The sequence below is a fragment of the Mauremys reevesii genome, linkage group 1 (assembly GCF_016161935.1).
Source record: "Mauremys reevesii isolate NIE-2019 linkage group 1, ASM1616193v1, whole genome shotgun sequence".
In the NCBI taxonomy this organism is placed as follows: Eukaryota; Metazoa; Chordata; order Testudines; family Geoemydidae; genus Mauremys; species Mauremys reevesii.
Window position 1 is genome coordinate 339,412,089 of NC_052623.1, and position 18,806 is coordinate 339,430,894.

An 18,806-nucleotide genomic window follows, 5' to 3' on the forward strand; every position below is an offset into this window, starting at 1 on the left:
GTGTCACACAGCCTTGTCGATAAGTCAGCATGTGTAAATGCTCTTTGTCGGTACTTTGTCAGCACTTTTGTCAACAAAATACTTTCAGCCCCATGAGAGGCGTTAGCTTTTTCGGCAGGAGAACACTCCTGCCGACAAAGTCGAGTTCACACTGCCACTTGCATCGGCAAAACTTTTGTCTTTCATGGGAGGGCTTTTTTAAGTACCCGTGAAAGACAAAAGTTTTGTTGACAACTTCACACTGTAGACAAGCCCTCAGAAGAGTGAGCAGCCCTTGAAATGTCACCTCCAATATGTTTCTGGTTTTAGTGACTATTTTATTATTAACTCTTGTTTATACTTTTAAAAATGTTCCTGACTTATAAAATGTCCTATCATAAAGAAAAAAAAATCAGTCATTACCCAACATGGGCATAGCCAGTGAGATTAGTACACTTGCTACATGGTCAGAATTTGTTTATACCCAAATGGAAGACATAGTAAATACTCTCACAAAGACAGGGGCCTCATTGTTTACATTCTGGATGTTCGTGGAATTGGTCCCAACACATGATCTGGGAGTTATTTTTTCCCTGTCTTTGGCAGCAACAACAATGTGGAAATGGTAAAGTATGTAAGAGAAGCGAGATTTGTACTTAGAAACAATGAGCCTAATTCTATAACCTTACTCAGTGTCAGTAGACTTGCTCATGCCAGCTGCTCCACTGAGTTCACATCTGTTCTTGTGCTGTCCCCATCACCACAGTGTCTGAGTGTATCAATGGGAATACATGCATGAGTGAGTGCTACTCAGGATCTTGTTGAGCTTACTTCTCCCGCCCTTTTTTATGTTGAAGAGCATCTTAATTCATGAATAATAGTACACTCTTTATCCCTAGACTGCAAAGGAGGCCAACAGCATTATCCTTGTTCTACAGATGGGGAAACCAAGGCACAGAGACTTGCCCCAGGACAAACAATAGCAGACCTGAGACTAGAACCCAGGTTGCCTAAATACCAATCTACTGTACTATTCACTAGACCAGCCATGGGACTATTTGTATAGTGAAGTACTACTCCTCCTGTGTAAGTGTGGCAACAGATAGCTCTACAGGATTGTACAAAATCCTATCCTACAAGTTGTATAGATATGTGATTCCTTGTAGTATATTCCTACATAATCCATCTCCACATACTCCTGTTTTATGAACACATTGTGACTGAGCCACAAGCTACTAATTTAATCAATCCCCTCCACACTGACCATCCTGGTTGAGACACAGGTGCATCCCCCTGCCTTGGCCAATACAGGGAAGGCATGGAAACTCTTTGAAGGAACTTCACCCAGGAAATGATCTCTGAATAGCCAGTGGCCAGAGTAGGATGGGCTAGGCACGTGGTATGGCTATCTGAGAGCAGAACAGATAAACTGAATTGTGGCTAGAGAAGTTGTACAGTGCTCTGGGAGCAGAGCAGTGAAGCAGGCTATAGAGAAGCAGAGGAGCTGCAGGTAGAGCAGGAAGCTGGCAAAGGGAGCAAAACCTAAGGCACCACCTGTACATCAGGGTATGAGCGCTGTACGTTGCAGGTGGCTAAAGGTCTGTGCAGTTCTTGACTGGCTAAGCAGCAGTTCTGCAGAAAAGGACCTGGAGATTACAGTGGATGAGAAGCTGGATATGAGTAAACAGTGTGCCCTTGTTGCCAAGAAGGCCAATGGCATATTGGGCTGTATTAGTAGGAGCATTACCAGCAGATCAAGGGAAATGATTATTTCCCTCTATTCGGCACTGGAGAGGCCATATCTGGAGTCCTGTGTCCAGTTTTGGTCCCCCCACTACAGGAGGGATGTGGACAAATTGGAGAAAGTCCAGTGGAGGGCAACAAAAATGATCAGGGGTCTGGGGCACATGAGGGAGAGGCTGAGGGAACTGGGGTTATTTAGTCTGCAGAAGAGAAGAGTGAGGGAGGATTTGATAGCAGCCTTCAACTACCTGAAGGGGGGTTTCAAAGAGGATGGAGCCAAGCTGTTCTCAGTGGTGGCAGATGACAGAAGAAGAAGCAATGGTTTCAAGTTGCAGTGGGGGAGGTCTAGGTTGGATATTAGGAAACACTATTTCACTAGGAGGGTGGTGAAGCATTGAAATGGGTTACCTAGGAAGGTGGTGGCATCTCCATCCTTAGAGGTTTTTAAGGCCTGGCTTGAGAAAGCCCTGGCTGGGATGATTTAGTTGGTGTTGGTCCTGCTTTGAGCAGGGGGTTGGACTGGATGACCTCCTGAGGTCTCTTCCAACCCTAATGTTCTATGATTCTATGAAGCAGCAGAGAGGGGCCTGAAGGCACCTCTCTGGGACACAGAGCCAGTGGCTAGCTCGGGGTCATGAAAAAGGCTATTGCAGAGTGCCGTATCCCCTGGGGATTAGTGTGGTCAGTGGTCTGTGACCAGCCATCAGACCCAATAAAAAACCTATTGTCCTTTTAAAGGACTACTATATACATTCCGGGACCAATGGGAAAGCTTTTAGTCTAGCTGCCTGTACTGCTAGAGAGCAGCTCACTAATAGGAGCTGTGCAGGAAGTGCTGCTACAGCATCACGGAAACAATGAAGAGGGGGCCCCAGCAAGACACACTATGACAGATCCCGGCCAAGAAGCTTGCAAATCAGCTATTTGGCTTTCGGAGAGGAATAGACTGGAGCGGGGCTCAGGTCCTATGGGGTGCTCTGCAGGGGCAAATTCAGGAAATGCTATGTCACAACTTGAAATCTAACAGCTTAAGCCACTGTACCTAAGGTGTCAGCAACCTCTCCTTTCTGTCAGCCTCATTAATATCCCTTTCCTTTAGCCGTGTGCGGGTGTTTATTAGAATCCCCCATGGTTAGTGCCAATAGATTTAGCAGCTGAAACTTCTTCAGCACTTTCTTCTGAGTCATGACACACCTGGCATGCTACTGAGTCCCCGGGTGTACCACAACACTGAGCACCTGAATCAATTACAACGTCTTGTGACCCCCATTGTGCTTAAATAGATATTGTTTTTTCAGGTAAGACTACACAGTAAAATCTTCAAAAGTACCTGAGTGACTTAGTTTTAACCATTAGGGAGCCTAAAAACCATTGACTTGAAGGTTGAGATGGTTAAGGAAGCTAAGGCCTGTTTGTTTGAAGGTAGGGTTGATATCTTGGGGTTATAGTTAATGCCCATGGAAAGTCTTACGTAGATTCAATGGCTATTTAAATCAAACTCTTCTTGTTTTAGGATTAGATTTTTAAAAGTGCCTATGGAAGTTTAGGTGCCCGATCCTCATTGACTTTCAACGGTCATTGGGTGACTCCCTTCCTTAGGGGTCTTTGAAAATCCGACCCTTAATTTTGAGGGGTGTATGTGCATAGGATGTTTATAAGTTTGAACTGGTTTAGAAAGAGAACAGGGTAGGCTAAATTTAGGATTTAGTTATTAAAAGCCATTTTGACACTCTGCCAAGGTAATTTACATATTTGGAAAGGACACTATACAGAAATTATTTGCTGGGGTAAACTCCTTCTGAGGGTTCACCACTACTGTCTTCTAATCCTTTTTCCCTTTTCCCACCTTTTGTTGTGCTCATAGTGTTAATCATGCCCTAGATTTTTAAGCAAAATGTCTTTAAAATCAATATCAAATTTGTATTTCTTTCTAAAGAAATCATCTTCTTAGAATCAGCATTTTCTGCACATAAATTTAGAGGATTTTTTTACAGATCTCTTTGTAGTCTTACTTTACAATCTGTTTCATAATCCAGAATTGGTTCAGAGGTTTTGTAAATCACACCATTATCTGAATCCAATAAAAAGTATGTGGTTGTGTTAGCAGAGCAATGCAGTAAACTGAAAAACACAATAGTTAAAATGTACATGAATGTTTTTTTCCCTGTGCCTCTTTAAACTGCACTCTTTGGACAGAACATACTGCAAGCCTAAATGAATCATATGAAAACAGATCATGTAAACTAAGCCTGTGTAGTCATCCACTTCCAAACGTCAAAAAGATTTTCTGAATTCTGTTAAATCCTCAGATGTAGGTTTCCAAGCCATTTTCATATGATTACATTCATTTTTGATAATACGTTTTAGGTGTATAAATTGTCTTACAGCACTGAAGTCCTGGCTTTATTAATAAGGAGAAAATCTGTTTCCTATTTGTTCACTCTACTGTTCGGAATTAAATGCCAGTGGAAGAAAATCTGTTCCCCAGATCTCCACCACATGAGAGAATTAGGGTGGCCCTGGCTATGTGCAGCAAGTCACATGCAGTAGGGAAAACTTGTGTTATTTCACTCCAGTGATAACTATAAAAAGGTTTCTTGTCTGGAGAGCAGAGGGGTGTAATTACATTATGTATGAGGCCACATTTTTACTCTGTCACTAGTTTTGTATTTGCAATCACCTGCAGGTTAAAACTACAAGAACAATCAAATGATAGAATTTAAACATATTAGTACTTGGGGTTCAATGCTCAGCACATTCTGAGTTCCTTCAGCTCCCAGCTGAGGCAGCTTGGAGGAGACCACTCTGCACGTCAATTAGTTAGACATAATAAAATCAAAATCTAGCTGTTACACATGCTGTCATGGTCATCTGAGCTAGGAAGGTAATTGGCTACTGCTCAACCTCCATGGAAATTTCATTTACTATTCATGAAGGTCAAGAGGTATGGGGAAAATTTCACTCTGTGCAGACACTTGGATAGGTGGGATGTGTCCTATGTATTTATAATACTCCTTATTTCAGGCTATGTACTGTTTTCATTTACAGTGGTTCAACCTCATTGATTTCAGGTGGATTACAGCAGCACAATCTGGTCCTTGGTGTTCATGAATGTGTTGATTCACCATGTTGTTTGTGAAGGCAGCCATTGTTACCACACACACACACGAATCTTGTCTTCTTGGTGCCTGTGTAAGGCCGACAGACTCCGGTCGTCAGTGGGCAGGATTGAACCTGGGATCTCTGGAGCTTAGTGCATGAGCCTCTACGGCATGAACTAAAAGCCAACTGACTGTTAACTAATGCTGTAGAGCAAACTCATTATTATCTCTCTAAGTGGTCTCGGTGCTGCTAGATGGGACTGAACACCACACCCAGGAGGTTTTAAGTTGATGAAGATAGGATGAATTCCCATTCCATGTAGTGTGGTTTGGTGGGGATAAGGCTCAGTGGATGAGTGATTTTCACTAGCTTTTAATAGCTCATAAAATAAAACAAAACATGTTTATCAAGCATCTATACATGTGACCATCCAAAGTTACCATTATTATAAAATCAGGCAAAATAATACAGATGAATGGTGGGTGTGATTAAAAAGAAAATCTTTAACCTCAAAGAGAAAGTTGGTGAAGCCAGAAAAACACAGCGTTTCAGATGGTAGCTCATAATATAAAATATTTTGGTCACTTTTGTCTGGTCTTGGATCTTTGGAAGCCAGAACACCTGGAAGGGATAGCCAGTATATTTCAAGGAAGTTTGACAAATATGGTGTCATTTTGTGAAAGGCTTCACATATGGCGGAGGGGGAGGGACTACAATTCTGGAAGTAAACTAACAAGGAAGAAGCCTGTGTAATGTTCCAAACTTGTGGATATCCCTGTGTTTTTATCATTGCTGCCACAGGAGTCATGGATTCTGGTATTTTCTTGTTTATTTGTTTTTTAATACATGGCCTTTTATATTTTTTTTCCATTTGTCTGGGAATCTGTCTGAATGGGAATGTAACAACTGAATGAGTATCAGAGAACCTTGAGAGCAGCACAATTCAATGCTGAGCTGGGTAGGTTAAGAGAAAAAGAAGAGGCTAGCAACTCAAACCATCAGACACATTTTCAGAGGAAATCTTTAATTTGTCCAGAGTTGGTGAAGTTTATTTCAAAAGGTTAAGAAATGTATCAGCTTAGAAGATTAGTTTATATTAACAAAGTGCGGCTCTGGTATGGGTTTCTACTGGTACAATCCTTCTGTGAGCTGCACATGGCAGATCCCTGTAGGTATGTGAAAAAACATGCCCACATGAGAGTAAAATGGTCATTCTCTTGGAACAATGTATCTGATGCAACGCAAGCATGTTATTGTGTTCCATAGCGACGAGTGAATACCATAATGTTGGTATTTAAATGAAATTCCTATTCAAGAACCCAGTTTAGACTATCACATTCAAATATCATTTGATTAGGCTAATAGGCTAATCACCTTCACAAAGGCTTCCCCTGATTTCCACCAGGACCCAGCTTCTCTCGCATTTATCTATAGCCTTCTATAGAGAATGGGATGAAGACAAGGCACCTGGTGGCCCACTGTGAAGCTCCATCCATTGAAAAGAACAATTCTTAGATGCATCTTACCCACTTACTTCAACAGTTTCAGAAGGGTCTGGATCTCTTGACAGAACTGTGTCAACATCTGCAGAGATTGGAAATGATTCAAGAACGGATACAGAAATGTCTGGACAATAGGAATAACAAATTGGACGCATTCCAATATCGCAAACAAGTTTGTCTAATGGCAATAAATTGCTGTTTTAATTCCTGGAAATAACTGATTTCCTTTTTATAAAAATATGCATTAAATCTCTAGGTCCAGTCTTGAAGCTCTACAGTTCTTACTCAGACAAACTGCAGGCAAAACACCCATTGACTTCAGTGTGATTAATAATAAAGGATATTAAGCAAAATCATTTAACTTTAAAAGGAAAATTGAATAGGAGTCAAGATATTTTTTTATAAAATAGTTACATATCCTTCTACAAAAAATGTCACTGATTTGATTTAGTTATAGTATCAGAGTGAAATTCTATCCTCTGAGTTTCACTTGCAAGCCAAGTAAAAGAGTTGTGTTTAAGAGAGTAAAAGCACAAACTGTTGATCTACTGATGTTCTGCCTTTCCCAAAAATACATCTCTTCATAACTGCACTCCTGTATCTTTTTGTCTGTGAACCGAAAAGGCCACACAAAAGAGAGAACCACAGGAATAAAGGGCTAGTATACACCTTGCAACTCCCAAGATTTGGTCCTTAATTGGCCATTTTGTCCCTAATGTTTCAGACAAACATTGGATGTGATTCAGGTACACGTGTCCCTGATTAGCAGTCTACCCAGTTTCAGATAACGAGACAGGCATTCTTCTCCTTGTGTGGCAAAGGACACTTTTAGTCTATAGGTGACCATAAAAAATTAAATTTACCCCAGTTGCAGAGGCCTTCTTCACCATTTAAGCCCTGCATAAGGAGGAGATAAACACACTGGTACCTTTCCAACCCCTACACACCATAGAAAAGGTCTCCATGCTAGCCACGTGTTGTCTGCTATGGAAAGTTGGCTCCACACCAGGAGAGAGTCTAGAACAATATTTACAGAGATCCAGTGGCCTTGACACTCCATCCAACTAGCACAAAGGAGCTGCAACTACTATTCCAGCTCATTGCCTAAAGCAGTAGCTGTAAAGTGAAAGGTAGGTTGAGGCTATACAAACACCCCGTAGTCTGGCTCCATTTTGCATGGGTTAGATTTCGACTCCCCAACTCTATTGTACTCCACCAAAATAGAGCTCAGTTACTTGTGCTTTATTTGAGTGAATTACTCTCGAGGGGCACATATATAAATGGCAAGGTTGAATGATCACATTTGAAGAACACATGGGCAGAATATCACACAGACTGTGAATTATGAAGTTTGAGGCCACCGTTTGGATATTTATCACTGTCATAGTGTGCAGAGATGGATGACAACTCATGTACCATGTGATTTTCTTCATGTTTGGTTACATACATATTCCCATTAACATTTGTATTTATAGCCAGTCCATTGCTTTTCCAGTGTATAGACCTAAAGATTCAACAGTGACTTGCCTGTGCCAGCAGAAAAAATCTATGATGCATACCTGAGGGTCATCCATATTATCTAACAAAGTGTAAGAAGGCAGTATGAGAATTTCCATTTTCTCCGGCCTCCAGCTGCAAGGGGTAGTTTGCGCTTTTCAAAGTCCAAAAGCTGAAAAGCAACACTGCTGGTGCCTGATTTTTTCAAAGTTAACAATATGCCAGTGAAGTACATTATCATGTTCTGTTACTATTTTAACAGTGGTAATTTTAACTGTCCTAGATATCTGAGAAGTGCGGCCTATGATTTCCTCTTATTTTAAATGCTGGTTTGATGTGCACTATGAAAATTCAATTAGGAAAAAATCAATTTTAGCATGTGGTTTGCACAGAGAATATTTTAGATGGTAAAATCAAAGAAAGAATATAACAATAATTTAGTTTAAAACCTCTGGGTATGATGGCAGGGGAAATTTTAGCAGTAAATGCTTGTTTAGAAAAAGGGAGTTTAATTAATGATTATGTAGCAAGTCCTGTTCTTGCTCCATATGGATATAGCAGTCTGCCAGTGCAAAGCAGTTTGAAGAATCTTGACGTTTCATCCAAATTGTTCCATCCAAATTGTTCCAGTGCCCAATTCAGCAAAGCACAAATGTGTTAGTGAAATCAGTGAGATTGCTCCTGTACAGAAAGTTATGCACATAATTAAGTGCTTTGATGGACCGGTGTCTTGGATCTTCTTTAGCATTTACCTTATTTCAAGCACTCAAAAAGTCCCACTGTTTAAAGTTAGGTAGCTGCTTACGTTACTTACCGAAGCAGAGTCCTAGGCCTCAGTTCAGGAAAGCACTGAATGGGGGTCTTGGTGCTGCAGAAGTGAAGAAAGCTTTGAAAGATCTGGCGTCGACGCTGGTACCTTTGGAAGTGAAACACCCATAAAGATATTAATGGGGAGAAACTACAAGGAAAATGAACAAGTAAGAGAAAGAGATGACCCAAGTAACGCAAAAGGTGAGAGTTGATGCCATGGGCACAGGGTGAACATACCACTGGGGGAGGCGAGCCCCTGTCCCCTCCCCCTCTGCCCAAGACCACACACCTCCCCTTACATGCCTCTCCCCTGCCAGAGCCTGCAGTACAAACCCCTGTGCCTGCTACCCCCCCTGACGCCCCCAGCCCCAGTGCTGGGCAGGTGAGTGGCACGACTGAAGCAGCCCCAGCTCTGGGTGGGCAGCGTGGCCAGGGTGGGCAGCGTGGCCGGAGTACCCCCAGCCCCTGAGCGCCAGATGGGCGGTGTGGCCGGAGTACCCCCAGCCCCATCACTGGGCGGGCGGCATGGCCGGACGCCCCCAGGCCCAGTGCTGGGCGGGCAACACAGCTGGAGCGCCCCTAGCCTCAACGCTGGGCTGGCAGCATGGCCAAAGTGCCCCCAGTCCCAGCCCTGGAACACCAGGTGGGTGGCTTGGCCTGAGCGCCCCCAGCCCCAGGGTGCTGGGTGGGTGACGCAGTCTCAGCACCGGGCAGATGGCGGGGTGGCTCAGTGTGGCCTCAGCCCCAGCACCCCCAGCTCAGGGCCTTGTGTGCACCGGCTCCAGCCTGCCTGCCCCAGCCTCTCCACCACAGAAGAGCCGGAAGGGAACTGAAACAGGCAGGAGGGGTCTGGGGGTGGACCATAGGCAGAGCCACACCAGGCTGTCTGGGGAGGCACAGCCTTCCCTGGCCTATGCTGCTCGCCACCCACGTTTGATGCATAAAGAATAAAAAAGCCACCCTAACTTCACAAAAAGGGTTGTGATATGGCTCATAGGTTTTATAAAACATATGCTTTTGGAGTCTCTCCACCTGAAATGCTATTTTTCAAATACATTATAGTATCAGAATTAGTCAGTGCTGGATAGTCTCACTCTCATGAGGGAGATTAGTGTCTTGAATATGGTGTACTCAACTTCTGAAACAGCAAAGTGGCCAAACTTTAATAAAGAAAAGCTGTTTCAGTATTAATATTGACTTCTTTTGGTCTTTAATTTCTAGCCAAACACGAACCTCAATATCCTAAATGCTTTTCTTTTTTTTTTTGCAAACCACCTAATCTGTTTTATAAAGACAAATTGAAAAGTATTAAATTTACTTGGTCCAAGACAAAACACTGTCTGTCGTACTGAAAATGCATAGTTGATGTTTCTATTTGCATCTTAATATGTTGCTTTTATTTACAGTCATGTTAACTGAATCCAAAGAGATGGCATCAGAAAACATTGAGGCCTATTTATTGATGAGAGAAAGATCTGCTGTGTTGTGTTTTCCTCCAAGACATTGAGATTTGCAACTGGATTGGTATGAACTTCTATTTTACTAGACAAGCTGAAGATTTATGCACACATGGAGGTCATGGAGTTCTTGAATCTCTGGAAAAAAATGAGAATATCATCTAAGTAGATGATCACATATTGATCAAGGATTTCTCTGAAAATGTGGTTCATAACATACTGGAAGGTATTGGGGGTGGGGGCATAGCATAGACTAAATGGGATGACCAAGTATTCAAAATGGCTGTATCTGGTTTGAAATGTCATCTTCCATTCATCTCCCTGCTAGATTCTGACCAGGTTGTATGTTCCATGCAAGTCCATCTTAGTGAAGACCAAAGGCAAATGGAGCTATTCCAGGAGTTCATTTATGAGAGGAAGGGGCTATGGATTGTGGACTATGATCTTGTTGAGGGATTGATAATCCACATAAGGCTATAGGGAGCCCTCCTTCTTACCCAGGAAGAAGATATGTGCTCTTACTGGGGAAGTTAAGGGACTGATGAACCCCTTCCACAGATTTTCCTCCAGGTACTCCTGGAGGGCATGCAGTGCGGGTTCAGATAAGGTGTAAATGCCAGATAAGATGAAAAGGGACGTCCTTTCCTGACTGAAACTTGATTGGGCAATCATAACTGCAGTGAGGAGGGTAGTGTCCACCTTATGTTTCTCAAACACCTTGGCATATTCTAGGTATTTGGTCAGAATTCTGGGCACTGATAATGAATCTTAGATTTGTGACTCTAGATCTTTTGGGGGTTGGAGTGTATTGCAGGATGCATCTGATCATGGAAAGACATGCTTGTCAGTACCACAAGGAACAGAAGAGTATAGATCATGAGCACCAGCTGATTCAGAGGTCATGAGTAGTGAGCAAGGGGACACTAAAGATGAACAGTGAATGTAAAGCACAGATGAACTGCAAGATCTCTCAGTGACCGCCAAGAGTAATGACCGCCAGGAGAGCTGTCTGATACATTCTAGGGCCTGAAGAGAGGAGTGATCTGTTGCTAGCATCGACAAGCACAGGAAAATCCTTGCAGAGGATGGGAATTTGATGGTCTTAACAAAGTTCTGATCTATGAAATGGGCAGAGGCACCAATGGGCAGTCAGCATAAAGATAACAGCCAGCTTTTCCCCTGCTCTTATCCCTCCCATCAGGTCCTGCACCAAACACACCTCAACTGGATCTTCAGATTTGTCTCTAAATAAGGAAAATTCAGTTCAATCATTGGCTGTTTCATTACATGATACCCTGCATCAAAGTCCTGATAACAATACCAGTTGCTGGATTCACACTGAGGCTTTGTCTACACTACACAGCTTTTAGCGACATGGCTGTGTCGCCACAGCCGTGCTGCTAAAAGTCATGCAGTGTAGCCTCTGTTTGTCGGCTCTCCTGCCAACAAAAAACTTCCACCCCCAATGATCAGCGTTTGTGAAACCATTCACACTGGCACTTGTCACCGCAAAATGTTTGTCTTTCGGGGGGAAGGGGGAGGGTGTTTAACAAAGTTTTGTCATTCAATTGCCTGTGTAGACAAAGCCTGAGAAAGATCCCGCCTTCAGTAGTCATGAATAAGGAAACCAAACAGACAATGAAGACATCATTTGCACTAGTGTCCTACAATCAAAGGGATTAAAGTGGCTGAACTCTTAATCACCACAGTAAGGAAGTATGTGGATTGTTGTATCTGGTTTCAGGAATGCTACATTCTACTGTACAGTATTGTACTCCTAACAAGATCTACTCGGCTTCGTTCATTTGCTTTACTGTTTTAAATGGAAACATTCCCAAATGCTGCTTGAACCTTTTCAAGAATACATTATGGTAGAAATACCATATTGTGCCAGGAACAAGAGTGCCAAAAACTAAAAGTATTTTAAACATTGTGTTCTTTTTTTGGACACATTTGGCACAGGTGTGTCTTTTTCCAATCCTGGGGGCAATGAAGCTAAACACTGCAACCTATTGAAACAGAGCCTGGATAAAGAAGTCACAAAAGTTTTCGGTCCTGTGTACGGTTCTCTCTCTTACCTACCCACCGCCTTAACCTGCACTCCCATGAAATGTAATGCACTCATTGCAGTCATTTATGATATTGCCACTATAGAAGAGAAAGTAGTCTCAACCAACACATGTCCATGCACGTGTGTGTGTATATGTGTGTGTATATATGTGTATTGTAAGGGTACGGACTCACCCCTGCTGCGCCTCCTGCTGGTCTGTTCTGGGAATTAGCTCTCTAGCCTCCAGAGCACCCTCTGCAGGCCGGTGTCCCGCTACCGCTTGGCCCCCGTGTCCCTCACGGACCCGGTGCCCTGTTAGCTGGGGTGCTGCCCCCTGGCAGTAATCCCTTTCTCTCAGGGTCTCCCATCCCCAGGGAACCCCTACCCACTATTCCCACCTCGCCTCAGTATAAGGCTACTGCCAGTCATTGTCTAGCCCCCACGCCCTGGGGCAGACTGCAGTATCAGCCTACTCATCACTGGCAAGGTTGGGTTTGGACCTGCTGCCTTTGCCTACCCCTGGGCTGCCCTCTGCAACCCCCAGTACCTCTTGGCCTTATGCTAGGCCGCAGCCTGGGGCTTTCCAGGCTGGAGCTCCCCAGCTCCTCTGCCTTTCCCCAGCCCTGCTCCACTCAGGTACCCTGTGTCCAGCTCCCTGCAGCCAGGCCCTTCTCCCTCTACAAGCAAAGGGAGACTGACTGGGCTCCTGGCTCACTGCCTCTTATAGGGGCCAGCTGAGCCTGATTGGGACCTGGCCACAGCTGAGCCTACCTTCCCTAATCAGCCCAGGCTTCTTGCCCCAGCCACAGCCCTCTCCTGGGCTGTTTTCCACCCTGAAGGGCAGGAGCGGGTAACCACCCCGCTACAGTATATTAAAGTATATTTCACCTTTGCTAGAAACTCATGTTTACTCTCTGCTTCCATAATGCTCTGCAATTTGTCTTCCTTATAGTTTGCTTACAGCTTAATAGTTTGGTCCCTTTCTGTAGCATATTATAAGCAAAGAGAAAAATAAGGCTGTGTACTGTCAATCTGTCACGATTTACTGCATCCTCATCTGTGGCCAGTGCTTTGTAGATGGGTTGGAATTCTGGTTAGCTCTCATCAATGGCTGCACAGGCTGTGAAGCAACAATGAAGACAACCTTTCTTTCTAAGGGTGTAAAATAGAACCAGTGTATGCAACACTAAAGGCATGGATACTTATATGCAGATGAGAGCAATCTAGGTGACATGACAAAGTTGATTGTTGTTTTAATAGGTTACTGAGCTTTGATTCTCACTCTAACCAACCCCAAACATTTTTTCAAGATTTGGTAAGAGTTCTTACTCAAGGTCAATCCAGCCCTTATTTTAATAATCTCAAGTGTACATTAAGGATGGACAGAGGGTCTTATTCTCATTCCCTCAACTGTAAGCCAAATCTGAGCCTGTAGGTCATCCTAGAGTTAAATCTACCTCCCCCTACCCCAAAAAAGTGAATAAAGTACAGTGACTGGAGTAGTTTATCGCAATCAAAAGTGAGTGAACCCCAGCATGCCAACACTCTGACAAATGGGCATTTTTTACTTAGATAGCAAGCAGCTTGGGGAAGGGACCATCTTTGTGTGCTGTGGTAATACAATTAATAATAATAAATAAAATAAATTGTGGAGTCAATCCATGTGTTTGTATGAACAAGCTGAGGCTGGTGTGCTCTAAATTAACAATATACCTGTTCAGAAATTAATCTATTTCTATATGAAATGAGTTATTGGTTTTAAGTTCTGGTCCCAGTGGAAGCATTCACATCATCACAATTAGCTCTTTTTCCTGTAGGAAATGTATGGCAGTTACACTTCATAAACTACTAAGGAAAAGAGTATGGTAAGAAAAAAGCAGTGTGTCTCATCTCTTCATGCAGAAAACTGAGGGTCAGAGCATACTGTCTTTTCAGGGCTATCGATAATATTGATTCAGAGATGCTTTCTTCCCTTGTTGACAATAAATCTTGATTCAATTATCAGCTCAGACCTTTTGGGTCAGCCTCAAAATTAAATACTTTGTTGTCTGTAAAGAAAAGAAAACAAAGACATTTTTAGATAAGAAGGCTTAGATTTTTGCACCCTCTTTTTGAGAACTGAAACATCTTTCCCTTAAATAATTCAAGTATTAAATCAGCATCTCAAAGACTGGGCAGGGTTACAGTCATAAAAACATTAATTTAAAGAACAGAACCAGTTGCATTTAAAAATATGTAGTGGCATTAATATAATCAATCAACCCAAAGTGAACTTTATAAATTGGAGGGAGATTTTTTCAAAGGCACAAATGAGAATTATGCTCCCAGTTTCTAGCCCTTGGTTAGTTAGACCTCTTCCAGTTGATTTGTTTTAAGGTCGCCATCCCTGTACATGCAGTTAAGAAAATTTTCAAGTAGTTCTTCACTAACGGTAAAATACAGTCGATTTCCATAGAGGCAAGTATTAGTATACTGTGGGGTAGAATGTGGAAGGTTTAGGGGCTTGTGTGAACATGGAGAGCAGCCCCTCCTCTCATGATCCTCCTCCATCATGGTGTATTAGTGTAGCGGTGTTATGGAGTGAGCTCAGAACCCTTTTCATTTGTTCTATTTTGTTATGCTGAGACTGAGCTTTTTGCAATATGGAAAACATTTTGGTTGCCCAAAACATGAGATCAGCACAAACACAAAATCTAACCATGCAGTAAAGATGCCAATCAGGTATGTATTTAAACAATCGAAGGGAAAGCAAATCCAACCTTGATTTGAGTCAATTCTTCTGAGTTGCCAATAATACTGTATGGATTTCTACCACCAGCAACAACAGTATCATAAGCTCGGCTTAGTTCTGTACCAGCAGGTGTAGTCCCATTCAGATTCACTGGGATCGTGGTAAATAAGAGATCAGCTGGGGCCTGAGAAACCACTTGTAAAATAAAGAAAGGAAATTAGGAACCCTTACCAAAGACTAGAGCAACAAGATGGTGATTTTTTTATATAGTTACTGTGTGGAATACAGGTGGTCAATTTAATATAAAAGCTTAATTTAATTTGATAATTCAGTTGATTTTTAAGTACTTCCAGGTAGCATTAATACAACTAATCTATAACTTAATACCTTGCTATAGTAGTTACTATGTGTATATTAATGACTTATTAATTATTTCTATGAAAATATCTTCTATATTGCTAATTTACAATGATAGTGGCCAAGTTTGCACCCTTCCATTAAAAGAAAAAAGCCATGGTTTGGTCCTGTGACAGGGTGTACCAGGTGCTTTGAGGCCTCCTGCTGGAGGCCTTGCCGTCTTGCCACACCCCACCCCAGGAAAAGGAGCAGTCAAGATGAGTCCTCCAGGCCTGCCTAGAAAGGCTGCAGGGAAACAGCCAATCAGAGTGAATCAGGCTCAGTTAAAAGGAACTGCAGGGGCTGAGTAGGTCAGTTGCTGGCTGGAAACAGAAGCAGGAGAAAGGAGTGTAAGGTTGTGAAATTCTCCAGGCAAGAAGGCCTAGGAGAAACTGTGTGTAGGCAGGGAACAGAAAGAGAACAGTGAGGTAAGGTTGAAGAGGAAGGGGCTCTGTGGGAAGGGGCCTAGGGAATAGCAGCAGCAATGGAGTTAAAGGAAGCAGCATGGGACTGCTATTTGTCGAGTACCTACGTTGGGACACAGAGTAGTGGGCAGGCCCAGGTCTGGCCACTGGCAGAGTGGCCAAAACCCTGAGAAGAGAGAAGTTTCATGTAGAAGCCCAAGCAGAGGGCTGGAATTTAAAGGGCTCTAGCATGGGGCTGAACACCCTGCAGAGGGCCAAACATTTGTTGAGCTTTGTTACCCCGGGAAGGGGACTGAACTTGAAGGATTAACGTGGCTGGTGCACTGGCTGAGAAGAACTAATAAGGAAAAAGAGTCTCCAGGGAGAAAACTCTGGGGCACTCCTCCATGTGAGGGCAGGGATGGACTTAAAGCTAGCCCAGAAGGGGCTGAGAACTGAGCCCAGAGACAGGGCTGTAGATACCAACCAGGGCACAGTGATAGGCCCTGTTGGACCTTTTACCCCAGCAGGGGTTTTCCCATACTGATGATGGGGCTGGGCCACTAAAGACCCACCCATTGAGGTTAACAGCCATCAGGGGGTGCCAGAAGCATAGCAAGAGAGTGTGCAAGTTCTCACCCAACCCACAGGAGGTGCTCATGAGAGGTGAATGTCCCCTGTCATGGGTCCTCTGAAAAAGGAAAACTCCACTGGATTTCCCTGTGAGTTTTCCCCAGATAATTCAATTGGATTGTTGGGACAGCAGTACTGGCTTAGCCCCCAGTTCCCACAGCACCCTTGGTACCTGTATACAGACACTGGGTCAAGGCACAGGCCTTAAGGCCCCCTGATCCTCTTCTCCCCCAGCTCCTTGTCTTTCCCACTCCAATGGAAGGAAGTAGTCATCTAGCTGCTACTGCCCCTGTTTGAACGGTTGGGGATGCAAGTGGTTCAGACAGGACTAAATTCAGTCCTAATATAACTAGGTGTAACTCCATTCAGCTAAGTGGAGTTACACAGTTGTAAATTCTGTTACTAAACGTCTCTGATATTTCTACAGATTTATAACTTAAGATTAGTCATTTATTCAAAACTTAATGTAGGTAGGTCACAAAAACTTGAGAAAATTAAAACTATTGGGCCAGATCATTAGCTGGTGTAAATCAGCATAGCTGTATTGATCTGAGTGGCACTACAGCCATTTACTCCAGCTCAGGATCTGGCCTGGTGTAACTTTTTTTTGTAAGCACAGTTGAACCCTTGGGCCATATGGTAAATTATTCACCTATCCTATGTTGTAGTTAAACTTACCTGCATATATCGAAAGAGGAATACAGTTGGTCACTTCAAGAGCCAGGTTCATATGGATTCAATATCCAATACTCACAAGTACAGGGTATTGTATGTAGCCTGTAAAAAACTGAGTGTAGACTTAACAGATGGTTTAATAAGCTCCTGGAAATTACAAAAGACAAATACTGTCTTCTGAGAGGCTGTGAAAATTTAGTGGGATACAGGTTAGATTTGATTTATTTTACAGCCATAATTGCAGATGAGTAGGGGCCGATTCAAAATCCATAGGAACACTCATTGATTTCCATGAGCTTTGGATCAAGATGTTAGGAAACAGACCCTCTATGTAGCTAGAAACATTAAGTACGTAGTAATGTAAGGCTTCGGTTTAAAAAAAATGATTTCATCCTCCTTTACTCTCTCTCTTTCTCTCCTTCACACACACACTCCTGTTATTTAGGACCACATTGGCCTCCCTTATTCACATTGGATAGCACTGAAATCACTGGGACCCCTTTTAGAAGTAAGCTACTATCCAATGTGAGTAAAGCCCTTAAAAGTTACCTGACAGATGGGCATTTTCTCCTTAGGCCTTGTGGAAAAGCTATCTATATGCACACCCTTCTGAAGTCAATAGAATTTGACATGGTTTTATATACAACGTTACCTAAAAAAACCTACATTAAAAACATTAAGATTGCAAAGTCAAGCACTCGGCAGTTAGGAAATGCCAGAATTAAGCCCCTGCTTGCCCAAATAAGGGTATAAACTAGCCCCAGATTAGTTGCATGTGTTTCTAGGGATATAAATTGCAGCTGCAGAATAACTCTTTCAAACACAGCTCACTAATGCATATGCATCTCAGACTTCCTAAGAGCAGCTAAAAATCTTATTGACTATATTAACATAAAGGGAGGGATTGAGTGGGAGCAGCCAAATAGCTAGTTCCTTTCTGTCATTAATTTTCAAAAGACAAGGAGCATATTAGGAGGATGGGGGCTGCGTGGGGACTCCATGACTCAGACAGTGAATCACTCTTGTTTCTCCTCCAAACAAATTTCAGACTTTACTTGAATCATTAAAGACCTTTTGAACTGATAACTTAAGTAGCCCTAAGGAAGAAGTGAATGATTTTCTGTTCAACCTTGTATATAAATTGTAATCCAGAACATGGAGCAGTCTACAGATTCACTGAACACACAGAATCTATCCTCACCATTTATTGTTCTGTCAAAGAGCATTAAATAAATTAGTTTGGAATGGGTGAATGGAGTGAACTTAACATGGGATGACATTAAGTTTTGCAAAAGGTGGGAAAAAATGTCGTCATAAGGGCCTTGAGCTAACTTTTCAAAAATACCTAAGTGACTTAGAAGCCTAAGTTCCATTTTCATAAGTGAGTTTGGAGGCTACTAAGTGCTTGAAAATGAGACTTGGGATCATAAATCTCATAGGGCCAAATTGACAAAGGTACTTAATTACCCAACTGCATCTATAGGTGCTTAAGTGTAACATTTAGGCATCTCTGACTTTCTCAAAACCACCTCTAAGCTGCCACCTAACCCAGTAGAAGCCTACGTTTCTGCTGGTACACTCAAGGGGATTCTAAAACTGGGTGTTCTGCTGCCTACCTTCCCAGTGTGACCTGATCCATGAGGCATGCTCTGAACATGCCTAACCCACTCAAAAGGCAGCAATGGGCAAGAAGAGAGAGTGTGTCCCCCAGGGCACTCACCAGGAATGTGGGAGACCCAGCTTTGAATCCCCAGACTGCCTGGTTTGGAGACTGCCTGGTTTACCCCTCATATACATTAGGAAGCGTTATCAGTTTTAAATTTACTC

The 18,806-nt window shown here is 42.8% G+C and overlaps 1 long non-coding RNA gene across 1 annotated transcript in view; it reads left to right on the plus strand.

The window, feature by feature from the left end:
* Positions 1-10,159, plus strand: part of LOC120394397 — a 36,594-nt gene extending 26,435 nt beyond the window's left edge. The window contains exon 3 of the long non-coding RNA XR_005592276.1: positions 10,040-10,159. This is a non-coding gene — a long non-coding RNA (uncharacterized LOC120394397). The remainder of the gene's footprint in view (positions 1-10,039) is intronic.
* The last annotated feature ends 8,647 nt before the right edge of the window (positions 10,160-18,806 follow it).